Here is a 22,322-nt window from a genome sequence, read left to right as displayed (position 1 = left end):
CTCCAGCACTGATAGGCATTCCTTTAGTGTTTTAATGTTGCTGGAGAGTTTTGGGGAGACAGGGGGGCAGTCTGTGGGAGATGGGGCACTGTCTGGCTCCGTGTGGCTGGGGGCAGACTGCAGGGTGGCCGGCTCTGGCTCTTGTTTCTCTACCTCAGTCTGCTGCTTTGAGGTGTGGAAGCCGAGAGCTAATTGGTCCAGGCTGCTCTCGCTGCCCTGCACCATGATGGTCCCGTTGTGGTATACATTAAAAGTGAGCATCACACTGTCTGTGTCTTTCTCTACCAGCACTGAGATCTGCCTGCCTCTGCTAATGCCCCTCTTGTTGTTATTGGGGTATGTCTGGCACAGGGTTTTGTGAAAGGCGGTGTAGAACAGTAGATTGTTCTTGACCCTGTTTTCTCCTTTACCGGTGTAGTCTAGGATGAGGGTCTCAGGAGATGCTCTCATCACAGCTTGTTTGTAGTCCTTCTTAGCCTGTGCAGAGCGAATGTCTTCAGGGTATCGGATTTCAAAAGGCAGCTCTGCAGTCAGACTGCTGTTCGATAGATTTCTATCAGTCTCAGTGGCAATTGGGCTCTCTCCTACTGTCACTCTATTCAAATCGGAGCTCTGCATTTTCATTGGCTGAGTCAACTACTGAGAATGCTTATTTATTTTATTAATACATATTTTTTTGTTTAATTATTTGTCTCTTACCTCCAATTCTTGTCTTCAGCTTTTCTTTTCTGACTTTTCTTCCTGAACTGTCTCTCTGCTTTCTTCTTTTTGTGTTTCTCTTAAAATTATTATTTTTTGAATACTTTTTCTTCTGAATTTCTATTCCATGTCTTCTGTGTATGTTTATAGTGCTATATATTCATTTGTAAATGACAAATTAAATCCGCTTATGTATAAAAACAAATGTTTTTTAGGAGCTCATATTCCTCTCTCTCTCTCTCTCTCTCTCTCTCTCTCTCTCTCTCTCTCTCTCTCTCTTTCTCTCTCTCCCTCTCAATTCAATTCATTTGTATTGTCAAAGCAATTGGACATACATACATATACATACATACATACATACATACATACATACATCTACACGGAAAATAAATAATAGAATTATGAATCACAATAAGATGTAATGAAGTACAGAAAATGAAAATGTAAAAAAAATTCCAGATTCCTTTTTTGAAATACAATGACATGCATAACAAACGAGTATTTACATTATATTTACAGCCGGTGCTCGTGTGTCACTGTGTCCCTCAGGCTGTGGTAGGCGCTGACATATTGGGCAGCCAGGGTGGCTGTGTGTCCCTCCCCCAGGAGGACTGGCGTTTTTCTTTTATCTCAGTTTTGTCACAGGTTGGGTGGGCATCCATTATGTTGTTACAGAATTTGTCCCTTATTTTGGGCTAAAGCTTTCCGTGGAGGGGAACGTGGATCAGTTTGTACCATTTTTGGGAGAATCTGCCTTGTTGGGGCGGAGCTGTGACCAGGTGAACAGCAGATCGGGCATAGGTGGGCATGTGGGCAGAGGAGTTGGAAGGCCGGTCAAGCAAATAAGCTTGCTAAGGTACGCAGCAGCAGCAAGCATCCCCCACATCCAGCCAGCCAGCCAGTCTGGCTGGCAGTGACTGAGTGGTTGTCAGACGGCAAGCAACGGAATGTACGTGCTCTGTGATGTCATAGCAGTCAGCTGAGAGAGGCTCGTGATGTCATCGCTGAGCTGGCTGGCTGGCTGGCTCTGTGTGTGTGTGTGTATGTCTGTGTGTGTGTGTGTGTGTCTGTTTGTCTGTTTTTCAGTCTGTCTGTCTCTCTCTCTCTCTCTCTCTCTCTCTCTCCCTCTCAATTCAATTCATTTGTATTGTCAAAGCAATTGGACATACATACATTCATACATACAAAAAAATATATATATATATATATATATATATATATATATACATACATACATGCATACATGCTAGAAAGTCATTACTATGTTATCTTAAAGGCTAACTAAGCAGAACATATATCATTATAGAACAGAGTCCATAGGTCTACACATGGTTTTAGGGAACAGGCACGTAGGTCATACCGTTTGACATTGTTTCCAAGGTTCTCATCGTAAATAACAAACAGAAATCAAACTAGCTTCTGGCCTGACCTTCTAGCTTGACTCTATCTTTCTGCCTTATATACTTGGTGAATAATTGAGGAAGTAGCACCAAGTGACCACATTAGGCTGCCTGAGGGTTTCTGGGGAGTGTAGTTGTCTAGGGTCGGTTTTCTTCCCTAGAGTGCAGACCTTGCAGCAGACCTGGCCTGACATATCTGCCATGTATGACCCTGCCCCTTGGTTTGTCCCACATCCTCCCCCCCAGCTGCGACCCCATAGGTCGAGCGACAGCCGCAAAAAAGCATGCACCCGGGACAGCCCATCAACATTCCCCATGGCCTTCCCTGGCCTGTGCTGCAGGGTGAAATGAAAATGTTGGAGACTCAAAAACCACCTCATCACACAGGCATTCCTGTCTTTCGAACGATGCATCCAAGTGAGGGGGGCATGGTCAGTGATCAGGGTGAAGTGCCTGCCCAACAAATAGTATCGAAGACTGTCCAAAGCCCACTTCACTGCCAAACATTCTTTTTCAACTACCAAATAATTTATTTCATTGGATTCCAACTTTCTGCTAAGGAACAACACCGGGTGTTCGTGATCACCCATTCTTTGGGACAAAACCATTCCGATCCCCACCTCAGAGGCGTCCGTCTGGACTATAAATTCTTTCTGAAAGTCAGGTACCATTAAAACGGGGTTGCGGCAGAGCGCCTCCTGTAGGCTCCGGAAAGCCCGGTTTGCTGTATCACCCCATCTAACCATATTGGGTTCTGTAGCCTTAGTCATATCAGTCAGAGGGGCCACTAAGGTAGCATAGTTGGGAATAAACCTCCGGTAATACCCAGTTAACCCTAAAAATGCCCTAACCTGCTTTTTATTGACAGGCCTAGGCCAAGAGTTTATGGCTTCAACCTTGGATATTTGGGGTTTCACCATAACCCTCCCTACTGTATAGCCCAAGTATTTGGCCTCTTCCAACCCCAAATTGCATTTGGTTGGATTAGCCATCAGGCCTGCTGCATGTATTGAATCCAATACCGCTTGGAGCTGAGACAAATGTGATTCCCAATCTGGACTGTGAATGACCACATCATCTAAATATGCTGCCGCATACGTCCTGTGTGGTCTAAGTATGTGGTCCATCAACCTTTGAAAGGTGGCAGGAGCACCATGCAGGCCAAAGGGCATCACTGTGTAGTGAAACAGACCATCTGGGGTTGCAAAGGCTGTTTTTTCTTTGGCACCCGGGGTCAAGGGAATCTGCCAGTAGCCCTTGGCTAAGTCAATAGTTGAAATATAGCGAGCATTCCCAATATTCTCTAACAATTCATCTACTCGGGGCATTGGGTATGCATCAAACTTTGAAATTTCATTAACCTTTCTAAAATCATTACAGAATCTCCAGGAGCCATCAGGTTTGGAAACCATGACTATAGGGCTGGACCACTCACTGTGGGATTCTTCAATAACCCCTGCCTCCAGCATTTCTTAACCTCATTTCTAATAGTGTTCCTGCGAGCTTCTGGTACCCTGTAAGGCCTCATATTTACCTTCTTTCCTGGGAGAGACACAATGTTGTGAGAGACTAAATGGGTACGCCCCGGTATGCCTGAGAAAACTTCCCTATTACGTATTATCAAGTCGTTCACCTCCTTCAACTGGTCAGGTGACAAGGCAGCTGCAATATTCACCTTCGGTGTCCCTAGTGGCTGAGGGGGGTAAGTCAACATCAACACTTCCCTGTCCTTCCAGGCTTTTATTAAGTTGACATGATATATTTGTTCTGGGGGTCGGCGGCCGGGTTGCTGAACCTTATAGTTCACTTCCCGTATTCGCTCTATAATCTCATAAGGTCCCATCCACGTAGCCAGAAATTTACATTCTACAGTGGGAACCAACACCAACACCCTATCACCAGGCTGGAACACCCTCAGTGTAGCCTGACGATTATAGGCGAATTGTTGGTGTTCCTGTGCCTGCCTTAGGTGCTCTCTCACAATGGGAGTGACTGTGGCTATTCTCTCTTGCATAGCATTGATGTGCTCGACTACACTCCGGAAAGGAGTGGACTCGTGTTCCCACGTTTCACGGGCTATGTCTAATATCCCCCTGGGGTGCCTCCCATATAACAGTTCAAAAGGCGAAAAGCCCAGGGAAGCCTGTGGGACTTCCCTAATGGCAGACATCAAGTAGGGCAGCATGAATTCCCAATTTTTCCCATCCTTATCGATTACCTTTCTTAGCATGGACTTCAGGGTCCTATTAAATCTCTCAACCAACCCATCTGTTTGTGGGTGGTAGACTGATGTTCTCAACTGCTTAACCTGCAACAATTTACACAGATCGGTCATAACCTTAGACATAAAGGGTGTGCCCTGATCTGTTAATATCTCCCTCGGTATCCCCACCCTACTACACATCAACATTAGCTCTTTTGCAATACCTTTTGAAGCCATGGTCCGCAGTGGAATGGCTTCTGGGTACCTGGTGGCATAATCCAAAATAACCAGTATATACTGATGCCCTCTGGCTGATTTCGGGAGAGGTCCCACCACATCCATAGCTATCCTAGCAAAGGGGGTCTCTATGATGGGCAAAGGGACCAGTGGGCTTCTGAAGGCTGGTTTAGGAGCATGTAGTTGACATTCAGGACATGAGCTACAATGTTCTGTCACGTCTGCATGTACGCCTGGCCAGTAAAACCTCCTCAGGAGTCTATCCTTGGTTTTGTCCATCCCCAGATGTCCCCCCAGGATATGCCCATGTGCCAGATTGAGAACTGTTCGTCTGAATGGGGTGGGAACTAGCAATTGCTCCACAATGTCCACCCCTATCTTATTTACACGGTACAATAGGTCATTTTTTACCATAAAATAAGGATAAGCTGTTGGCGGGTCTGCAGTAGTCATAGGGGTCCCATTTACTACCTTCACATTTTCTTTAGCATAGTGTAGAGTGAGATCTCGCACCTGTGCGCTGCCAAAATCAGTGGGGAGTCCCTCTAACACTGACACTTCAGCTTCAGGGGTCTCTATGAATGGATTCTCACCCACCCTGCTAGTGCTGGGTTCCTCACCCTCCATAGGGTCATCTACGTCACTACATTCCACCCCTATGTTTTCAGTTTAATTTTCCCCAACCAAAACCTTCACTGTCGACTCAACTGGAACCAGGTCTACTTTTAGCTCTAGTTGTGGGATCGAGGCAACTTCTGGCTTACAGTTTTCAGTGTGCATTTCCAATTTACTATGTTTTCTATCTAGTTTTCCAAAATTAGGAAAATATCGTCCCAGTATCACATCATATGGCATGTTGGGTACCACACCGACTTCGTAATCTAGTTTCCCGGCCTCTGTCTGTATGTTTACAAGGGCTGTGGGATAGGGGCGTGTGTCACCATGTGTGCATGTGATACTGAGCTCCTGATGTCTATCCAGCTTGTTGGTCGCTACTAATTTTTCTGTGACCAGTGTAACCATACTGCCAGAGTCGAGTAGAGCAGCCACTTCTTTCTCATCGACTATCACTGTACACATGTGTTTTGGATTAGGTACTCCGCCTATGAAAACATCCGTCCCAACAGGGCAGGCATAAAATACCGGTTTCTCTTTCCCCATATCACACACATTACATTGCATTGGTTCCTCTCTACCTGGGCAGTGGGCCGCAATATGTCCTACTTTGTCACAATTGTAGCAGACAATTGGTTGTGATGGTGACCCCCTATAACCCTTAGTCTCGGCTTTAGGCCCCACCTTTGCCCCCCCCAGTCTTGCTCTTTTCTTCCAACCCAGCGCGTCATGTTTCCCAGAGTACTTTGGAACCATCTTACCCGGTCCGCTGGTTCGTCATGGCCTGGGGAACGAGTTTTTAACCTCCGGTACATGCTCTGCTGCTCCGGCTCTATAGAACCGCTCTACAATGGCCACCAAGGTGTCAGCGGACAGCACCTCATTCTGGCCAACCCAGCGTCGAACGTCCTTGGGCAAACAGCGTTGGTAGTTGTCAAGGACTATGGCCTCCACCACCTCGGCTGATGAATGGACCTCTGGCTGTAGCCATTTCCTGGCCAGATGGATCAGATCAAACATCTGCGTTCGGATTGGTTGTCCTGGTTGGTAGGCCCACTGCTGAAACCGATGTGCCCTCACTGCGGTGGTCACGCCCAATCGGGTCATTATCTCCGCTTTCAATTTATCATAGTCCTGGGCGTCCTTCAGCTCCAGATCAAAGTACGCTTTCTGTGCATCCCCTGCCAGATAAGGTGCCACAAGCCCTGCCCAGGAATCTTTTGGCCATCCCTCTCTCCGCTGTCCTCTCAAAGGTCATAAGGAAGGCCTCAACATCGTCCTGTTTTGTCATTTTCTGCAGAAAGTGATTGGTGCGGGGAGTGGAATGGGTTGCAGCCCCCTGTGGCCCAATCCTGGTTGCAAGTGCTTCAACACTCTCTTTCAGCTCTTTAGTCACCTTTTCCTGCTGTTCTCTAAACATTTTATTTGTATCATGCTGGACCTGCAGTGCTTCCTGATGCATCCGCATAGCATCCTGGTGAGCCACCTGCTGCACCCTGGTCGCTTCCTGTTGGGCTATTACAGCCTGTAGTTTTTTTTTTTTTGGATAAAAAAATTCACTCAGCCAGTCTGGGTTTCATGAGGTGCTGCCCGCATTCTACACCAAATGTGACAAAACGCCTTGGCTATAAACATGTGCGGGTCTTCTCTGTGATCTTCTTAGGAGTAAAAACCAGTCATGACCCAGGGAGGAGGTTGCAAATACAGGGCTGTGCCTGTATGTTTACTTCAAACAAAACAAATCTGAAAACAAAACCTAACTCACACTGGAGTTGTAACTAATCTTACATAATCATTCTATTTTAAACAAAGTCTGGAATAAATAAGTCTTGGCTTTCTCCTTATGAGCTACCTCTGTTTTCCAGATAACTCACCCTATTGTCTCTCACTTCTCTCTCTCTCAGGCCCGCCTTATATACCTGGTGAATAATTGAGGAAGTAACACCAAGTGACCACATTAGGTGCTAGAATGGCTGCCTGAGGGTTTCTGGGGAGTGTAGTTGCCTAGGGTCGGTATTCTACCCTAGAGTACACACCTTGCAGCAGACCTGGCCTGACATATCTGCCATGTATGACCCTGCCCCTTGGTTTGTCACAATACATACATACATACATATACACGGAAAATAAATAATAGAATTATGAATCACAATAAGATGTAATGAAGTACAGAAAAAGAAAATGTAATAAAATGTGATCTTTAATACATACAAATAAAGAAAATAGGTATACCATTTCCAGATTCCTTTTTTGAAATACAATGACATGCATTACAAACGAGTATTTACATTATATTTACAGCCGGTGCTCGTGTGTCACTGTGTCCCTCAGGCTGTGGTTGGCGCTGACATATTGGGCAGAATGTGTCCCTTATTTTGGGCTAAAGCTTTCTGTGGAGGGGAACGTGGATCAGTTTGTACCATTTTTGGGAGGATCTGCCTTGTTGGGGCGGAGCTGTGATCCAGGTGAACAGCAGATCGGGCATAGGTGGGCATGTGGGCAGAGGAGTAGGAAGGCCGGTCAAGCAAATAAGCTTGCTAAGGTACACAGCAGCAGCAAGCAGCCCCCCCATCCAGCCAGCCAGCCAGTCTGGCTGGCAGTGACTGAGTGGTTGACAGACGGCAAGCAACGGAATGTTCATGCTCTGTGATGTCATAGCAGTCAGCTGAGAGAGGCTTGTGATGTCATCGCTGAGCTGGCTGGCTGGCTGGCTGGCTGGCTGTGTGTGTGTGTGTGTGTGTGTGTGTGTGTGTGTGTGTCTGTTTGTGTTTGTCAGTCTGTCTGTCTGTCTGTCTCTCTCTCTCTCTCTCTCTCTCTCTCTCTCTCAATTCATTTCATTTGTATTGTCAAAGCAATTGGACATACATACACATACATACATATACACTCACCTAAAGGATTATTAGGAACACCTGTTCAATTTCTCATTAATGCAATTATCTAATCAACCAATCACATGGCAGTTGCTTCAATGCATTTAGGGGTGTGGTCCTGGTCAAGACAATCTCCTGAACTCCAAACTGAATGTCTGAATGGGAATGAAAGGTGATTTAAGCAATTTTGAGCGTGGCATGGTTGTTGGTGCCAGACGGGCCGGTCTGAGTATTTCACAATCTGCTCAGTTACTGGGATTTTCACGCACAACCATTTCTAGGGTTTACAAAGAATGGTGTGAAAAGGGAAAAACATCCAGTATGCGGCAGTCCTGTGGGCGAAAATGCCTTGTTGATGCTAGAGGTCAGAGGAGAATGGGCCGACTGATTCAAGCTGATAGAAGAGCAACTTTGACTGAAATAACCACTCGTTACAAACGAGGTATGCAGCAAAGCATTTGTGAAGCCACAACACGTACAACCTTGAGGCGGATGGGCTACAACAGCAGAAGACCCCACCGGGTACCACTCATCTCCACTACAAATAGGAAAAAGAGGTGAGACATTCAGATGGTAGAGTCAGAATTTGGCGTAAACAGAATGAGAACATGGATCCATCATGTCTTGTTACCACTGTGCAGGCTGGTGGTGGTGGTGTAATGGTGTGGGGGATGTCTTCTTGGCACACTTTAGGCCCCTTAGTGCCAATTGGGCATCGTTTAAATGCTACGGCCTACCTGAGCATTGTTTCTGACCATGTCCATCCCTTTTTGACCACCATGTACCCATCCTCTGATGGCTACTTCCAGCAGGATAATGCACCATGTCACAAAGGTCGAATCATTTCAAATTGGTTTCTTGAACATGACAATGAGTTCACTGTACTAAACTGGCCCCCACAGTCACCAGATCTCAACCCAATAGAGCATCTTTGGGATGTGGTGGAACGGGAGCTTCGTGCCCTGGATGTGCATCCCACAAATCTCCATCAACTGCAAGATGCTATCCTATCAATATGGGCCAACATTTCTAAAGAATGCTTTCAGCACCTTGTTGAAGCAATGCCACGTAGAATTAAAGCAGTTCTGAAGGCGAAAGGGGGTCAAACACAGTATTAGTATGGTGTTCCTAATAATCCTTCAGGTGAGTTCATCGTAGCTCTTAATACTCTCTTTCTGTCTGGAGGAGATATAATTGAAGTATTGTACACGTACCCGGCTACTTTCAACACCCATTGCTGCACTGATATTTTTCCCTCCATTTTTCTTTATCCATTTTTTTTTTGCTGGAAGTTCCGTCAATACCCACCAGCCTTTAAGAGACATCATGCAGCCAGGCTTTTTGGCTTGCAGCCACACCGTCCTGAACGCGCCCGATCTCGTCAGATCTCGGAAAATAAACGGGGCAGGGCCTGGTCAGTACTTGGATGGGTGACCTCCTGGAAATTCCAGGTGCAGCAAGCTTTTTCGTCTCCTGGGTAACTTCATCGTAGCTCTTAGTACTCTCTTTCAGTCTGGAGGAGATATTATTGAAGAATTGTACACATACCCGGCTACTTTCAACACCCTTTGCTGCACTGATATTTTTCCCTCCATTTTTTTTTTTTTTTTTTTTTTTTTTGCTGGAAGTTCCGTCAATACCCTCCAGCCTTTAAGAGACATCATGCAGCCAGGCCTCTCGGCTTGCGGACACAAAGTCCTGAACGCGCCCGATCTCGTCAGATCTCGGAAACTAAACGGGGCAGGGCCTGGTCAGTACTTCGATGGGAGATCTCCTGGAAATACCAGGTGCTGCCAGCTTTTTACGTCTCCTGGGGAACTTCATCGTAGCTCTTAATACTCTCTTTCTGTCTGGAGAAGACATAATTGAAGAATTGTACACGTACCCGGCTACTTTCAACACCCTTTCCTGCACTGATATTTTTCCCTCCATTTTTCTATTTTTTTTTTTTTTTTTTTTTCTGGAAATTCCGTCAATAACCGCCAGCCTTTAAGAGACATCATGCAGCCAGACATCTCGGCTTGCGGCCACACCGTCCTGAACGCGCCCGATCTCGTCAGATCTCGGAAGCTAAACGGGGCAGGACCTGGTCAGTACTTGAATGTGAGACCTCCTGGAAATACCTGGTGCTGCAAGCTTTTACGTCTCCTGGGTAACTTCAGCGTAGCTCTTAATACTCTCATTCAGTCTGGAGGAGATATAATTGAAGAATTGTACATGTACCCGGCTACTTTCAACACCCTGTCCTGCACTGATATTTTTCCCTCCATTTTTCTATTTATTTATTTTTTATTTTTTGCTGGAAGTTCCGTCAATACCCGCCAGCCTTTAAGAGACATCATGCAGCCAGGCCTCTTGGCTTGCGGCCACACCGTCCTGAACACGCCCGATTTCGTCAGATCTCGGAAGCTAAACGGGGCAGGGCCTGGTCAGTACTTGGATGGGAGACCTCCAGGAAATACCAGGTGCTGCTAGCTTTTTCGTCTCCTGGGTAACTTCATCGTAGCTCTTAATACTCTCTTTCTGTCTGGAGGAGATATAATTGAAGTATTGTACACGTACCCAGCTACTGTCAACACCCTTTGCTGCACTGATATTATTCCATCCATTTTTCTTTTTTTTTTTTTTTTTTTTTGCTGGAAGTTCCGTCAATACCCTCCAGCCTTTAAGAGACATCATGCAGCCAGGCCTCTCGGCTTGTGGCCACACTGTCCTGAATGCGCCCGATCTCGTCTGATCTCGGAAGCTAAACGGGGAAGGGCCTGGTCAGTACTTTGATGGGAGACCTCCTAGAAATACCAGGTGCTGCAAGCTTTTACGTCTCCTGGGTAACTTTATCGTAGCTCTTAATACTCTCTATCTGTCTGGAGGAGATATAATTGAAGAATTGTACATGTACCCGGCTACTTTCAACACCCTTTGCTGCACTGATATTTTTCCATCCATTTTTCTTTTTTTTTTTTTTGCTGGAAGTTCCGTCAATACCCGCCAACCTTTAAGAGACATCATGCAGCCAGGCCTCTCGGCTTGCGGACACAAAGTCCTGAACGCGCCCGATCTCGTCAGATCTCGGAAACTAAACGGGGCAGGGCCTGGTCAGTACTTCGATGGGAGATCTCCTGGAAATACCAGGTGCTGCCAGCTTTTTACGTCTCCTGGGGAACTTCATCGTAGCTCTTAATACTCTCTTTCTGTCTGGAGAAGACATAATTGAAGAATTGTACACGTACCCGGCTACTTTCAACACCCTTTCCTGCACTGATATTTTTCCCTCCATTTTTCTATTTTTTTTTTTTTTTTTTTTTGCTGGAAATTCCGTCAATAACCGCCAGCCTTTAAGAGACATCATGCAGCCAGACATCTCGGCTTGCGGCCACACCGTCCTGAACGCGCCCGATCTCGTCAGATCTCGGAAGCTAAACGGGGCAGGACCTGGTCAGTACTTGAATGTGAGACCTCCTGGAAATACCTGGTGCTGCAAGCTTTTACGTCTCCTGGGTAACTTCAGCGTAGCTCTTAATACTCTCATTCAGTCTGGAGGAGATATAATTGAAGAATTGTACATGTACCCGGCTACTTTCAACACCCTGTCCTGCACTGATATTTTTCCCTCCATTTTTCTATTTATTTATTTTTTATTTTTTGCTGGAAGTTCCGTCAATACCCGCCAGCCTTTAAGAGACATCATGCAGCCAGGCCTCTTGGCTTGCGGCCACACCGTCCTGAACACGCCCGATCTCGTCAGATCTCGGAAGCTAAACAGGGCAGGGCCTGGTCAGTACTTGGATGGGAGACCTCCAGGAAATACCTGGTGCTGCAAGCTTTTACGTCTCCTGGGAAACTTCATCGTAGCTCTTAATACTCTCTATCTGTCTGGAGGAGATATAATTGAAGTATTGTACACGTACCCGGCTACTTTCAACAGCCTTTGCTGCACTGATATTTTTCCCTCCATTTTCCATTTTTTTTTTTTTTTTTTTTTGCTGGAAGTTCCGTCAATACCCGCCAGCCTTTAAGAGACATCATGCAGCCAGGTCTTTTGGCTTGCGGCCACATTGTCCTGAACGCGCCTGATCTCGTTAGATCTCGGAATCTAAACAGGGCAGGGCCTGATCAGTACTTGGATGGGAGACCTCCTGGAAATACCAGGTGCTGCAAGCTTTTTACGTCTCCTGGGTAACTTCATCGTAGCTCTTAATACTCTCTTTCTGTCTCCAGGAGATATAATTGAAGAATTGTACACGTACCCGGCTACTTTCACCACCCTTTCCTGCACTGATATTTTTCCCTCCATTTTTCTATTTTTTTTTTTTTTTTTTTGCTGGAAATTCCGTCAATACCCGCCAGCCTTTAAGAGACATCATGCAGCCAGGCATCTCGGCTTGCGGCCACACCATCTTGAACGCGCCCGATCTCGTCAGATCTCGGAAGCTAAACGGGGCAGGACCTGGTCAGTACATGAATGTGAGACTTCCTGGAAATACCTGGTGCTGCAAGCTTTTACGTCTCCTGGGTAACTTCATCGTAGCTCTTAATACTCTCTTTCAGTCTGCAGGAGATATAATTGAAGAATTGTACATGTACCCGGCTACTTTCAACACCCTTTGCTGCACTGATATTTTTCCATCCATTTTTCTTTTTTTTTTTTTTGCTGGAAGTTCCGTCAATACCCGCCAACCTTTAAGAGACATCATGCAGCCAGGCCTCTCGGCTTGCGGACACAAAGTCCTGAACGCGCCCGATCTCGTCAGATCTCGGAAACTAAACGGGGCAGGGCCTGGTCAGTACTTCGATGGGAGATCTCCTGGAAATACCAGGTGCTGCCAGCTTTTTACGTCTCCTGGGGAACTTCATCGTAGCTCTTAATACTCTCTTTCTGTCTGGAGAAGACATAATTGAAGAATTGTACACGTACCCGGCTACTTTCAACACCCTTTCCTGCACTGATATTTTTCCCTCCATTTTTCTATTTTTTTTTTTTTTTTTTTTTGCTGGAAATTCCGTCAATAACCGCCAGCCTTTAAGAGACATCATGCAGCCAGACATCTCGGCTTGCGGCCACACCGTCCTGAACGCGCCCGATCTCGTCAGATCTCGGAAGCTAAACGGGGCAGGACCTGGTCAGTACTTGAATGTGAGACCTCCTGGAAATACCTGGTGCTGCAAGCTTTTACGTCTCCTGGGTAACTTCAGCGTAGCTCTTAATACTCTCATTCAGTCTGGAGGAGATATAATTGAAGAATTGTACATGTACCCGGCTACTTTCAACACCCTGTCCTGCACTGATATTTTTCCCTCCATTTTTCTATTTATTTATTTTTTATTTTTTGCTGGAAGTTCCGTCAATACCCGCCAGCCTTTAAGAGACATCATGCAGCCAGGCCTCTTGGCTTGCGGCCACACCGTCCTGAACACGCCCGATCTCGTCAGATCTCGGAAGCTAAACGGGGCAGGGCCTGGTCAGTACTTGGATGGGAGACCTCCAGGAAATACCTGGTGCTGCAAGCTTTTACGTCTCCTGGTAAACTTCATCGTAGCTCTTAATACTCTCTATCTGTCTGGAGGAGATATAATTGAAGTATTGTACACGTACCCGGCTACTTTCAACACCCTTTCCTGCACTGATATTTTTCCCTCCATTTTTCTATTTTTTTTTTTTTTTTTTTTGCTGGAAGTTCCGTCAATACCCGCCAACCTTTAAGAGACATCATGCAGCCAGGCCTTTCGGCTTGTGGCCACACCGTCCTGAATGCGCCCGATCTCGTCAGATCTCGGAAGCTAAACGGGGCAGGGCCTGGTCAGTACTTGGATGGGAGACCTCCTAGAAATACCAGGTGCTGCAAGCTTTTTACTTCTCCTGGGTAACTTCATCGTAGCTCTTAATACTCTCTTTCTGTCTCCAGGAGATATAATTGAAGAATTGTACACGTACCCGGCTACTTTCAACACCCTTTCCTGCACTGATATTTTTCCCTCCATTTTTCTATTTTTTTTTTTTTTTTTTTGCTGGAAATTCCGTCAATACCCGCCAGCCTTTAAGAGACATCATGCAGCCAGGCATCTCGGCTTGCGGCCACACCATCTTGAACACGCCCGATCTCGTCAGATCTCGGAAGCTAAACGGGGCAGGACCTGGTCAGTACTTGAATGTGAGACCTCCTGGAAATACCTGGTGCTGCAAGCTTTTACGTCTCCTGGGTAACTTTATCGTAGCTCTTAATACTCTCTATCTGTCTGGAGGAGATATAATTGAAGTATTGTACACGTACCCAGCTACTGTCAACACCATTTGCTGCACTGATATTTTTCCATCCATTTTTCTTTTTTTTTTTTTTTTTTTTTGCTGGAAGTTCCGTCAATACCCGCCAACCTTTAAGAGACATCATGCAGCCAGGCCTCTCGGCTTGCGGCCACACCGTCCTGAATGCGCCCGATCTCGTCAGATCTCGGAAGCTAAACGGGGCAGGGCCTCGTCAGTACTTGGATGGGAGACCTCCTAGAAATACCAGGTGCTGCAAGCTTTTACGTCTCCTGGGTAACTTTATCGTAGCTCTTAATACTCTCTCTCTGTCTGGAGGAGATACAATTGAAGTATTGTACATATATCCAGCTACTGTCAACACCCTTTCCTGCACTGATATATTTCCCTCTATTTTTCTTTTTTTTTTTTGCTGGAAGTTCCGTCAATACCCGCCAGCCTTTAAGAGACATCATGCAGCCAGGCATCTCGGCTTGCGGCCACACCATCCTGAACGCTCCCGATCTCGTCAGATCTCGGAAGCTAAACAGGGCAGGACCTGGTCAGTACATGAATGTGTGACCTCCTGGAAATACCTAGTGCTGCAAGCTTTTACGTGTCCTGGGTAACTTTATCGTAGCTCTTAATACTCTCTCTCTGTCTGGAGGAGATATAATTGAAGTATTGTACACGTATCCAGCTACTGTCAACACCCTTTGCTGCACTGATATTTTTCCATCCATTTTTCTTTTTTCTTTTTTTCTTTTTCTTTTTTGCTGGAAGTTCCGTCAATACCCGCCAACCTTTAAGAGACATCATGCAGCCAGGCCTTTCGGCTTGTGGCCACACCGTCCTGAATGCGCCCGATCTCGTCAGATCTCGGAAGCTAAACGGGGCAGGGCCTGGTCAGTACTTGGATGGTAGACCTCCTAGAAATACCAGGTGCTGTAAGCTTTTACGTGTCCTGGGTAACTTTATCGTAGCTCTTAATTCTCTCTTTCTGTCTGCAGGAGATTTAATTGAAGAATTGTACACGTACCCAGCTACTGTCAACACCCTTTGCTGCACTGATATTTTTCCATCCATTTTTCTTTTTTTTTTTTTTGCTGGAAGTTCCGTCAATACCCGCCAACCTTTAAGAGACATCATGCAGCCAGGCCTTTCGGCTTGTGGCCACACCGTCCTGAATGCGCCCGATCTCGTCAGATCTCGGAAGCTAAACGGGGCAGGGCCTGGTCAGTACTTGGATGGGAGACCTCCTAGAAATACCAGGTGCTGCAAGCTTTTTACGTCTCCTGGGTGACTTCATCGTAGCTCTTAATACTCTCTTTCTGTCTCCAGGAGATATAATTGAAGAATTGTACACGTACCCGGCTACTTTCAACACCCTTTGCTGCACTGGTATAATTCCCTCTATTTTTCTTTTTTTTTTTTGCTGGAAGTTCCGTCAATACCCGCCAGCCTTTAAGAGACATCATGCAGCCAGGCATCTCGGCTTGCGGCCACACCATCCTGAACGCGCCCGATCTCGTCAGATCTCGGAAGCTAAACGGGGCAGGACCTGGTCAGTACATGAATGTGAGACCTCCTGGAAATACCTAGTGCTGCAAGCTTTTACGTCTCCTGGGTAACTTTATCGTAGCTCTTAATACTCTCTCTCTGTCTGGAGGAGATTTATTTGAAGAATTGTACACCTACTAGGCTACTTTCAACACCCTTTGCTGCACTGATATTTTTCCCTCCATTTTTCTTTTTATTTTATTTTTTTGCTGGAAGTTCCGTCAATATCCGCCAGCCTTTAAGAGACATCATGCAGCCAGGCCTCTTGGCTTGTAGTCACACCGTCCTGAATGCGCCCGATCATATCAGATTTCGGAAGCTAAACGGGGCAGGGCCTGGTCAGTACATGGATGTGTGACCTCCTGGAAATACCAGGTGCTGCAAGCTTTTTACGTCTCCTGGGTAACTTCATCGTAGCTCTTAATACTCTCTTTCTGTCTCCAGGAGATATAATTGAAGAATTGTACACGTACCCGGCTACTTTCAACACCCTTTGCTGCACTGGTATATTTCCCTTTATTTTTCTTTTTTTTTTTTGCTGTCAGTTCCGTCAATACCCGCCAGCCTTTAAGAGACATCATGCAGCCAGGCATCTCGGCTTGCGGCCACACCATCCTGAACGCGCCCGATCTTGTTAGATCTCGGAAGCTAAACGGGGCAGGGCCTGGTCAGTACTTGGATGGGAGACCTCCTAGAAATACCAGGTGCTGCAAGCTTTTTACGTCTCCTGGGTAACTTCATCGTAGCTCTTAATACTCTCTTTCTGTCTCCAGGAGATATAATTGAAGAATTGTACACGTACCCGGCTACTTTCAACACCCTTTCCTGCACTGATATTTTTCCCTCCATTTTTCTATTTTTTTTTTTTTTTTTTTTGCTGGAAGTTCCGTCAATACCCGCCAACCTTTAAGAGACATCATGCAGCCAGGCCTTTCGGCTTGTGGCCACACCGTCCTGAATGCGCCCGATCGCGTAAGATCTCGGAAGCTGAACGGGGCAGGGTCTGGTCAGTACTTGGATGGGAGACCTCCTAGAAATACCAGGTGCTGCAAGCTTTTTACGTCTCCTGGGTAACTTCATCGTAGCTCTTAATACTCTCTTTCTGTCTCCAGGAGATATAATTGAAGAATTGTACACGTACCCGGCTACTTTCAACACCCTTTGCTGCACTGGTATATTTCCCTCTATTTTTCTTTTTTTTTTTTGCTGGAAGTTCCGTCAATACCCGCCAGCCTTTAAGAGACATCATGCAGCCAGGCATCTCGGCTTGCGGCCACACCATCCTGAACGCTCCCGATGTCGTCAGATCTCGGAAGCTAAACGGGGCAGGACCTGGTCAGTACATGAATGTGAGACCTCCTGGAAATACCTAGTGCTGCAAGCTTTTACGTGTCCTGGGTAACTTTATCGTAGCTCTTAATACTCTCTCTCTGTCTGGAGGAGATATAATTGAAGTATTGTACACGTATCCAGCTACTGTCAACACCCTTTGCTGCACTGATATTTTTCCATCCATTTTTCTTTTTTCTTTTTTTCTTTTTCTTTTTTGCTGGAAGTTCCGTCAATACCCGCCAACCTTTAAGAGACATCATGCAGCCAGGCCTTTCGGCTTGTGGCCACACCGTCCTGAATGCGCCCGATCTCGTCAGATCTCGGAAGCTAAACGGGGCAGGGCCTGGTCAGTACTTGGATGGTAGACCTCCTAGAAATACCAGGTGCTGTAAGCTTTTACGTGTCCTGGGTAACTTTATCGTAGCTCTTAATTCTCTCTTTCTGTCTGCAGGAGATTTAATTGAAGAATTGTACACGTACCCAGCTACTGTCAACACCCTTTGCTGCACTGATATTTTTCCATCCATTTTTCTTTTTTTTTTTTTTGCTGGAAGTTCCGTCAATACCCGCCAACCTTTAAGAGACATCATGCAGCCAGGCCTTTCGGCTTGTGGCCACACCGTCCTGAATGCGCCCGATCTCGTCAGATCTCGGAAGCTAAACGGGGCAGGGCCTGGTCAGTACTTGGATGGGAGACCTCCTAGAAATACCAGGTGCTGCAAGCTTTTTACGTCTCCTGGGTGACTTCATCGTAGCTCTTAATACTCTCTTTCTGTCTCCAGGAGATATAATTGAAGAATTGTACACGTACCCGGCTACTTTCAACACCCTTTGCTGCACTGGTATATTTCCCTCTATTTTTCTTTTTTTTTTTTGCTGGAAGTTCCGTCAATACCCGCCAGCCTTTAAGAGACATCATGCAGCCAGGCATCTCGGCTTGCGGCCACACCATCCTGAACGCGCCCGATCTCGTCAGATCTCGGAAGCTAAACGGGGCAGGACCTTGTCAGTACATGAATGTGAGACCTCCTGGAAATACCTAGTGCTGCAAGCTTTTACGTCTCCTGGGTAACTTTATCGTAGCTCTTAATACTCTCTCTCTGTCTGGAGGAGATTTAATTGAAGAATTGTACACCTACTAGGCTACTTTCAACACCCTTTGCTGCACTGATATTTTTCCCTCCATTTTTCTTTTTATTTTATTTTTTTGCTGGAAGTTCCGTCAATATCCGCCAGCCTTTAAGAGACATCATGCAGCCAGGCCTCTTGGCTTGTAGTCACACCGTCCTGAATGCGCCCGATCATATCAGATTTCGGAAGCTAAACGGGGCAGGGCCTGGTCAGTACATGGATGTGTGACCTCCTGGAAATACCAGGTGCTGCAAGCTTTTTACGTCTCCTGGGTAACTTCATCGTAGCTCTTAATACTCTCTTTCTGTCTCCAGGAGATATAATTGAAGAATTGTACACGTACCCGGCTACTATCAACACCCTTTGCTGCACTGGTATATTTCCCTTTATTTTTCTTTTTTTTTTTTGCTGTCAGTTCCGTCAATACCCGCCAGCCTTTAAGAGACATCATGCAGCCAGGCATCTCGGCTTGCGGCCACACCATCCTGAACGCGCCCGATCTTGTTAGATCTCGGAAGCTAAACGGGGCAGGGCCTGGTCAGTACTTGGATGGGAGACCTCCTAGAAATACCAGGTGCTGCAAGCTTTTTACGTCTCCTGGGTAACTTCATCGTAGCTCTTAATACTCTCTTTCTGTCTCCAGGAGATATAATTGAAGAATTGTACACGTACCCGGCTACTTTCAACACCCTTTGCTGCACTGGTATATTTCCCTCTATTTTTCTTTTTTTTTTTTGCTGGCAGTTCCGTCAATACCCGCCAGCCTTTAAGAGACATCATGCAGCCAGGCATCTCGGCTTGAGACCACAACATCCTGAACGTGCCCGATCTCGTCAGATCTCGGAAGCTAAACGGGGCAGGACCTGGTCAGTACATGAATGTGAGACCTCCTGGAAGTACCTGGTGCTGCTAGCTTTTACGTCTCCTGGGTAACTTTATCGTAGCTCTTAATACTCTCTATCTGTCTGGAGGAGATATAATTGAAGTATTGTACACGTACCCAGCTACTGTCAACACCCTTTGCTGCACTGATATTTTTCCATCCATTTTTCTTTTTTTTTTTTTTTTTTTTTTTTTTTTTTTGCTGGAAGTTCCGTCAATACCCGCCAACCTTTAAGAGACATCATGCAGCCAGGCCTCTCGGCTTGCGGCCACACCGTCCTGAACGCGCCCGATCGCATAAGATCTCGGAAGCTAAACGGGGCAGGACCTGGTCAGTACTTGGATGGGAGACCTCCTGGAAATACCTGGTGCTGCAAGCTTTTACGTGTCCTGGGTAACTTTATCGTAGCTCTTAATTCTCTCTTTCTGTCTGCAGGAGATTTAATTGAAGAATTGTACATGTATCCAGCTACTGTCAACACCCTTTGCTGCACTGATATTTTTCCATCCATTTTTCTTTTTTTTTTTTTTTTTTTTTTTTGCTGGAAGTTCCGTCAATACCCGCCAACCTTTAAGAGACATCATTCAGCCAGGCCTCTCGGCTTGCGGCCACACCGTCCTGAATGCGCCCAATCTCGTCAGATCTCGGAAGCTAAACGGGGCAGGGCCTGGTCAGTACTTGGATGGGAGACCTCCTAGAAATACCAGGTGCTGCAAGCCTTTTACGTCTCCTGGGTAACTTCATCGTAGCTCTTAATACTCTCTTTCTGTCTCCAGGAGATATAATTGAAGAATTGTACACGTACTAGGCTACTTTCAACACCCTTTGCTGCACTGATATTTTTCCCTCCATTTTTCTTTTTATTTTATTTTTTTGCTGGAAGTTCCGTCAATATCCGCCAGCCTTTAAGAGACATCATGCAGCCAGGCCTCTTGGCTTGTAGTCACACCGTCCTGAATGCGCCCGATCATATCAGATTTCGGAAGCTAAACGGGGCAGGGCCTGGTCAGTACATGGATGTGTGACCTCCTGGAAATACCAGGTGCTGCAAGCTTTTTACGTCTCCTGGGTAACTTCATCGTAGCTCTTAATACTCTCTTTCTGTCTCCAGGAGATATAATTGAAGAATTGTACACGTACACGGCTACTTTCAACACCCTTTGCTGCACTGATATTTTTCCCTCCATTTTTCTATTTTTTTTTTTTTTTTTTTTTGCTGGACGTTCCGTCAATACCCGCCAGCCTTTAAGAGACATCATGCAGCCAGGCATCTCGGCTTGCGGCCACACCATCCTGAACGCGCCCGATCTCGTCAGATCTCGGAAGCTAAACGGGGCAGGACCTGGTCAGTACATGAATGTGAGACCTCCTGGAAATACCTAGTGCTGCAAGCTTTTACGTCTCCTGGGTAACTTTATCGTAGCTCTTAATACTCTCTCTCTGTCTGGAGGAGATATAATTGAAGTATTGTACACGTATCCAGCTACTGTCAACACCCTTTGCTGCACTGATATTTTTCCATCCATTTTTCTTTTTTATTTTTTTATTTTTATTTTTTGCTGGAAGTTCCGTCAATACCCGCCATCCTTTAAGAGACATCATGCAGCCAGGCCTTTTGGCTTGTGGCCACACCGTCCTGAATGCGCCCGATCTCGTCAGATCTCGGAAGCTAAACGGGGCAGGGCCTGGTCAGTACTTGGATGGTAGACCTCCTAGAAATACCAGGTGCTGCAAGCTTTTTACGTCTCCTGGGTAACTTCATCGTAGCTCTTAATACTCTCTTTCTGTCTCCAGGAGATATAATTGAAGAATTGTACACGTACCCGGCTACTTTCAACACCCTTTCCTGCACTGATATTTTTCCCTCCATTTTTCTATTTTTTTTTTTTTTTTTTTTTGCTGGAAGTTCCGTCAATACCCGCCAACCTTTAAGAGGCATCATGCAGCCAGGCCTTTCGGCTTGTGGCCACACCGTCCTGAATGCGCCCGATCTCGTCAGATCTCGGAAGCTAAACGGGGCAGGGCCTGGTCAGTACTTGGATGGGAGACCTCCTAGAAATACCAGGTGCTGCAAGCTTTTTACGTCTCCTGGGTAACTTCATCGTAGCTCTTAATACTCTCTTTCTGTCTCCAGGAGATATAATTGAAGAATTGTACACGTACCCGGCTACTTTCAACACCCTTTGCTGCACTGGTATATTTCCCTCTATTTTTCTTTTTTTTTTTGCTGGCAGTTCCGTCAATACCCGCCAGCCTTTAAGAGACATCATGCAGCCAGGCATCTCGGCTTGCGGCCACACCATCCTGAACGCGCCCGATCTCGTCAGATCTCGGAAGCTAAACGGGGCAGGACCTGGTCAGTACATGAATGTGAGACCTCCTGGAAAACCTGGTGCTGCTAGCTTTTACGTCTCCTGGGTAACTTTATCGTAGCTCTTAATACTCTCTATCTGTCTGGAGGAGATATAATTGAAGTATTGTACACGTACCCAGCTACTGTCAACACCCTTTGCTGCACTGATATTTTTCCATCCATTTTTCTTTTTTTTTTTTTTTTTTTTTTTTTTGCTGGAAGTTCCGTCAATACCCGCCAACCTTTAAGAGACATCATGCAGCCAGGCCTCTCGGCTTGCGGCCACACCGTCCTGAACGCGCCCGATCGCGTAAGATTTCGGAAGCTAAACGGGGCAGGACCTGGTCAGTACTTGGATGGGAGACCTCCTGGAAATACCTGGTGCTGCAAGCTTTTACGTGTCCTGGGTAACTTTATCGTAGCTCTTAATTCTCTCTTTCTGTCTGCAGGAGATATAATTGAAGAATTGTACACGTACTACGCTACTTTCAACACCCTTTGCTGCACTGATATTTTTCCCTCCATTTTTCTTTTTATTTTATTTTTTTGCTGGAAGTTCCGTCAATATCCGCCAGCCTTTAAGAGACATCATGCAGCCAGGCCTCTTGGCTTGTAGTCACACCGTCCTGAATGCGCCCGATCATATCAGATTTCGGAAGCTAAACGGGGCAGGGCCTGGTCAGTACATGGATGTGTGACCTCCTGGAAATACCAGGTGCTGCAAGCTTTTTACGTCTCCTGGGTAACTTCATCGTAGCTCTTAATACTCTCTTTCTGTCTCCAGGAGATATAATTGAA

At 46.2% G+C, this 22,322-nt stretch overlaps 12 non-coding genes and 26 pseudogenes across 12 annotated transcripts; all 38 read left to right on the top strand.

Annotated features, from left to right (window-relative positions):
- The first annotated feature begins 9,371 nt into the window (after positions 1-9,371).
- Positions 9,372-9,490, top strand: LOC136732841 (uncharacterized; annotated as a pseudogene).
- Positions 9,491-9,707: 217 nt separating this feature from the next.
- On the top strand, positions 9,708-9,826 carry LOC136733148 (uncharacterized; annotated as a pseudogene).
- A 220-nt stretch (positions 9,827-10,046) lies between these two features.
- Positions 10,047-10,165, top strand: LOC136732828 (uncharacterized; annotated as a pseudogene).
- A 220-nt stretch (positions 10,166-10,385) lies between these two features.
- Positions 10,386-10,504, top strand: LOC136732786 (uncharacterized; annotated as a pseudogene).
- A 218-nt stretch (positions 10,505-10,722) lies between these two features.
- On the top strand, positions 10,723-10,841 carry LOC136732772 (5S ribosomal RNA). Its single transcript, XR_010810052.1, has one exon. It is a non-coding gene; the product is annotated as a 5S ribosomal RNA (ribosomal RNA).
- Positions 10,842-11,052: 211 nt separating this feature from the next.
- On the top strand, positions 11,053-11,171 carry LOC136733147 (uncharacterized; annotated as a pseudogene).
- Positions 11,172-11,392: 221 nt separating this feature from the next.
- LOC136732827 (uncharacterized) lies at positions 11,393-11,511 on the top strand (annotated as a pseudogene).
- A 220-nt stretch (positions 11,512-11,731) lies between these two features.
- Positions 11,732-11,850, top strand: LOC136732768 (5S ribosomal RNA). The gene has a single exon (XR_010810048.1). It is a non-coding gene; the product is annotated as a 5S ribosomal RNA (ribosomal RNA).
- A 219-nt stretch (positions 11,851-12,069) lies between these two features.
- LOC136732907 (uncharacterized) lies at positions 12,070-12,188 on the top strand (annotated as a pseudogene).
- A 219-nt stretch (positions 12,189-12,407) lies between these two features.
- Positions 12,408-12,526, top strand: LOC136733019 (uncharacterized; annotated as a pseudogene).
- Positions 12,527-12,737: 211 nt separating this feature from the next.
- On the top strand, positions 12,738-12,856 carry LOC136733146 (uncharacterized; annotated as a pseudogene).
- Positions 12,857-13,077: 221 nt separating this feature from the next.
- Positions 13,078-13,196, top strand: LOC136732825 (uncharacterized; annotated as a pseudogene).
- A 220-nt stretch (positions 13,197-13,416) lies between these two features.
- Positions 13,417-13,535, top strand: LOC136732920 (5S ribosomal RNA). Its single transcript, XR_010810074.1, has one exon. It is a non-coding gene; the product is annotated as a 5S ribosomal RNA (ribosomal RNA).
- Positions 13,536-13,754: 219 nt separating this feature from the next.
- Positions 13,755-13,873, top strand: LOC136732697 (5S ribosomal RNA). The gene has a single exon (XR_010809981.1). It is a non-coding gene; the product is annotated as a 5S ribosomal RNA (ribosomal RNA).
- A 219-nt stretch (positions 13,874-14,092) lies between these two features.
- Positions 14,093-14,211, top strand: LOC136732871 (uncharacterized; annotated as a pseudogene).
- A 218-nt stretch (positions 14,212-14,429) lies between these two features.
- LOC136732784 (uncharacterized) lies at positions 14,430-14,548 on the top strand (annotated as a pseudogene).
- A 209-nt stretch (positions 14,549-14,757) lies between these two features.
- LOC136732949 (uncharacterized) lies at positions 14,758-14,876 on the top strand (annotated as a pseudogene).
- Positions 14,877-15,100: 224 nt separating this feature from the next.
- On the top strand, positions 15,101-15,219 carry LOC136732814 (uncharacterized; annotated as a pseudogene).
- Positions 15,220-15,430: 211 nt separating this feature from the next.
- On the top strand, positions 15,431-15,549 carry LOC136733198 (5S ribosomal RNA). Its single transcript, XR_010810103.1, has one exon. It is a non-coding gene; the product is annotated as a 5S ribosomal RNA (ribosomal RNA).
- Positions 15,550-15,759: 210 nt separating this feature from the next.
- Positions 15,760-15,878, top strand: LOC136732999 (uncharacterized; annotated as a pseudogene).
- A 215-nt stretch (positions 15,879-16,093) lies between these two features.
- Positions 16,094-16,212, top strand: LOC136733037 (uncharacterized; annotated as a pseudogene).
- A 210-nt stretch (positions 16,213-16,422) lies between these two features.
- Positions 16,423-16,541, top strand: LOC136732759 (5S ribosomal RNA). Its single transcript, XR_010810039.1, has one exon. It is a non-coding gene; the product is annotated as a 5S ribosomal RNA (ribosomal RNA).
- A 220-nt stretch (positions 16,542-16,761) lies between these two features.
- Positions 16,762-16,880, top strand: LOC136732945 (uncharacterized; annotated as a pseudogene).
- Positions 16,881-17,090: 210 nt separating this feature from the next.
- On the top strand, positions 17,091-17,209 carry LOC136733126 (uncharacterized; annotated as a pseudogene).
- Positions 17,210-17,433: 224 nt separating this feature from the next.
- Positions 17,434-17,552, top strand: LOC136732812 (uncharacterized; annotated as a pseudogene).
- Positions 17,553-17,763: 211 nt separating this feature from the next.
- Positions 17,764-17,882, top strand: LOC136733197 (5S ribosomal RNA). The gene has a single exon (XR_010810102.1). It is a non-coding gene; the product is annotated as a 5S ribosomal RNA (ribosomal RNA).
- Positions 17,883-18,092: 210 nt separating this feature from the next.
- Positions 18,093-18,211, top strand: LOC136733102 (uncharacterized; annotated as a pseudogene).
- Positions 18,212-18,426: 215 nt separating this feature from the next.
- On the top strand, positions 18,427-18,545 carry LOC136733034 (uncharacterized; annotated as a pseudogene).
- Positions 18,546-18,755: 210 nt separating this feature from the next.
- Positions 18,756-18,874, top strand: LOC136732758 (5S ribosomal RNA). Its single transcript, XR_010810038.1, has one exon. It is a non-coding gene; the product is annotated as a 5S ribosomal RNA (ribosomal RNA).
- A 557-nt stretch (positions 18,875-19,431) lies between these two features.
- On the top strand, positions 19,432-19,550 carry LOC136732726 (5S ribosomal RNA). Its single transcript, XR_010810007.1, has one exon. It is a non-coding gene; the product is annotated as a 5S ribosomal RNA (ribosomal RNA).
- Positions 19,551-19,771: 221 nt separating this feature from the next.
- On the top strand, positions 19,772-19,890 carry LOC136732751 (5S ribosomal RNA). Its single transcript, XR_010810031.1, has one exon. It is a non-coding gene; the product is annotated as a 5S ribosomal RNA (ribosomal RNA).
- A 216-nt stretch (positions 19,891-20,106) lies between these two features.
- On the top strand, positions 20,107-20,225 carry LOC136733033 (uncharacterized; annotated as a pseudogene).
- Positions 20,226-20,446: 221 nt separating this feature from the next.
- On the top strand, positions 20,447-20,565 carry LOC136732998 (uncharacterized; annotated as a pseudogene).
- A 224-nt stretch (positions 20,566-20,789) lies between these two features.
- Positions 20,790-20,908, top strand: LOC136732748 (5S ribosomal RNA). The gene has a single exon (XR_010810028.1). It is a non-coding gene; the product is annotated as a 5S ribosomal RNA (ribosomal RNA).
- Positions 20,909-21,129: 221 nt separating this feature from the next.
- LOC136733196 (5S ribosomal RNA) lies at positions 21,130-21,248 on the top strand. The gene has a single exon (XR_010810101.1). It is a non-coding gene; the product is annotated as a 5S ribosomal RNA (ribosomal RNA).
- Positions 21,249-21,457: 209 nt separating this feature from the next.
- LOC136732962 (uncharacterized) lies at positions 21,458-21,575 on the top strand (annotated as a pseudogene).
- A 223-nt stretch (positions 21,576-21,798) lies between these two features.
- Positions 21,799-21,917, top strand: LOC136732817 (uncharacterized; annotated as a pseudogene).
- Positions 21,918-22,132: 215 nt separating this feature from the next.
- On the top strand, positions 22,133-22,251 carry LOC136733032 (uncharacterized; annotated as a pseudogene).
- The last annotated feature ends 71 nt before the right edge of the window (positions 22,252-22,322 follow it).

The sequence above is a fragment of the Amia ocellicauda genome, unplaced genomic scaffold (assembly GCF_036373705.1).
Source record: "Amia ocellicauda isolate fAmiCal2 unplaced genomic scaffold, fAmiCal2.hap1 HAP1_SCAFFOLD_35, whole genome shotgun sequence".
Lineage (NCBI taxonomy): Eukaryota > Metazoa > Chordata > Actinopteri > Amiiformes > Amiidae > Amia > Amia ocellicauda.
This window is presented reverse-complemented; position numbering and strand designations above follow the sequence as displayed.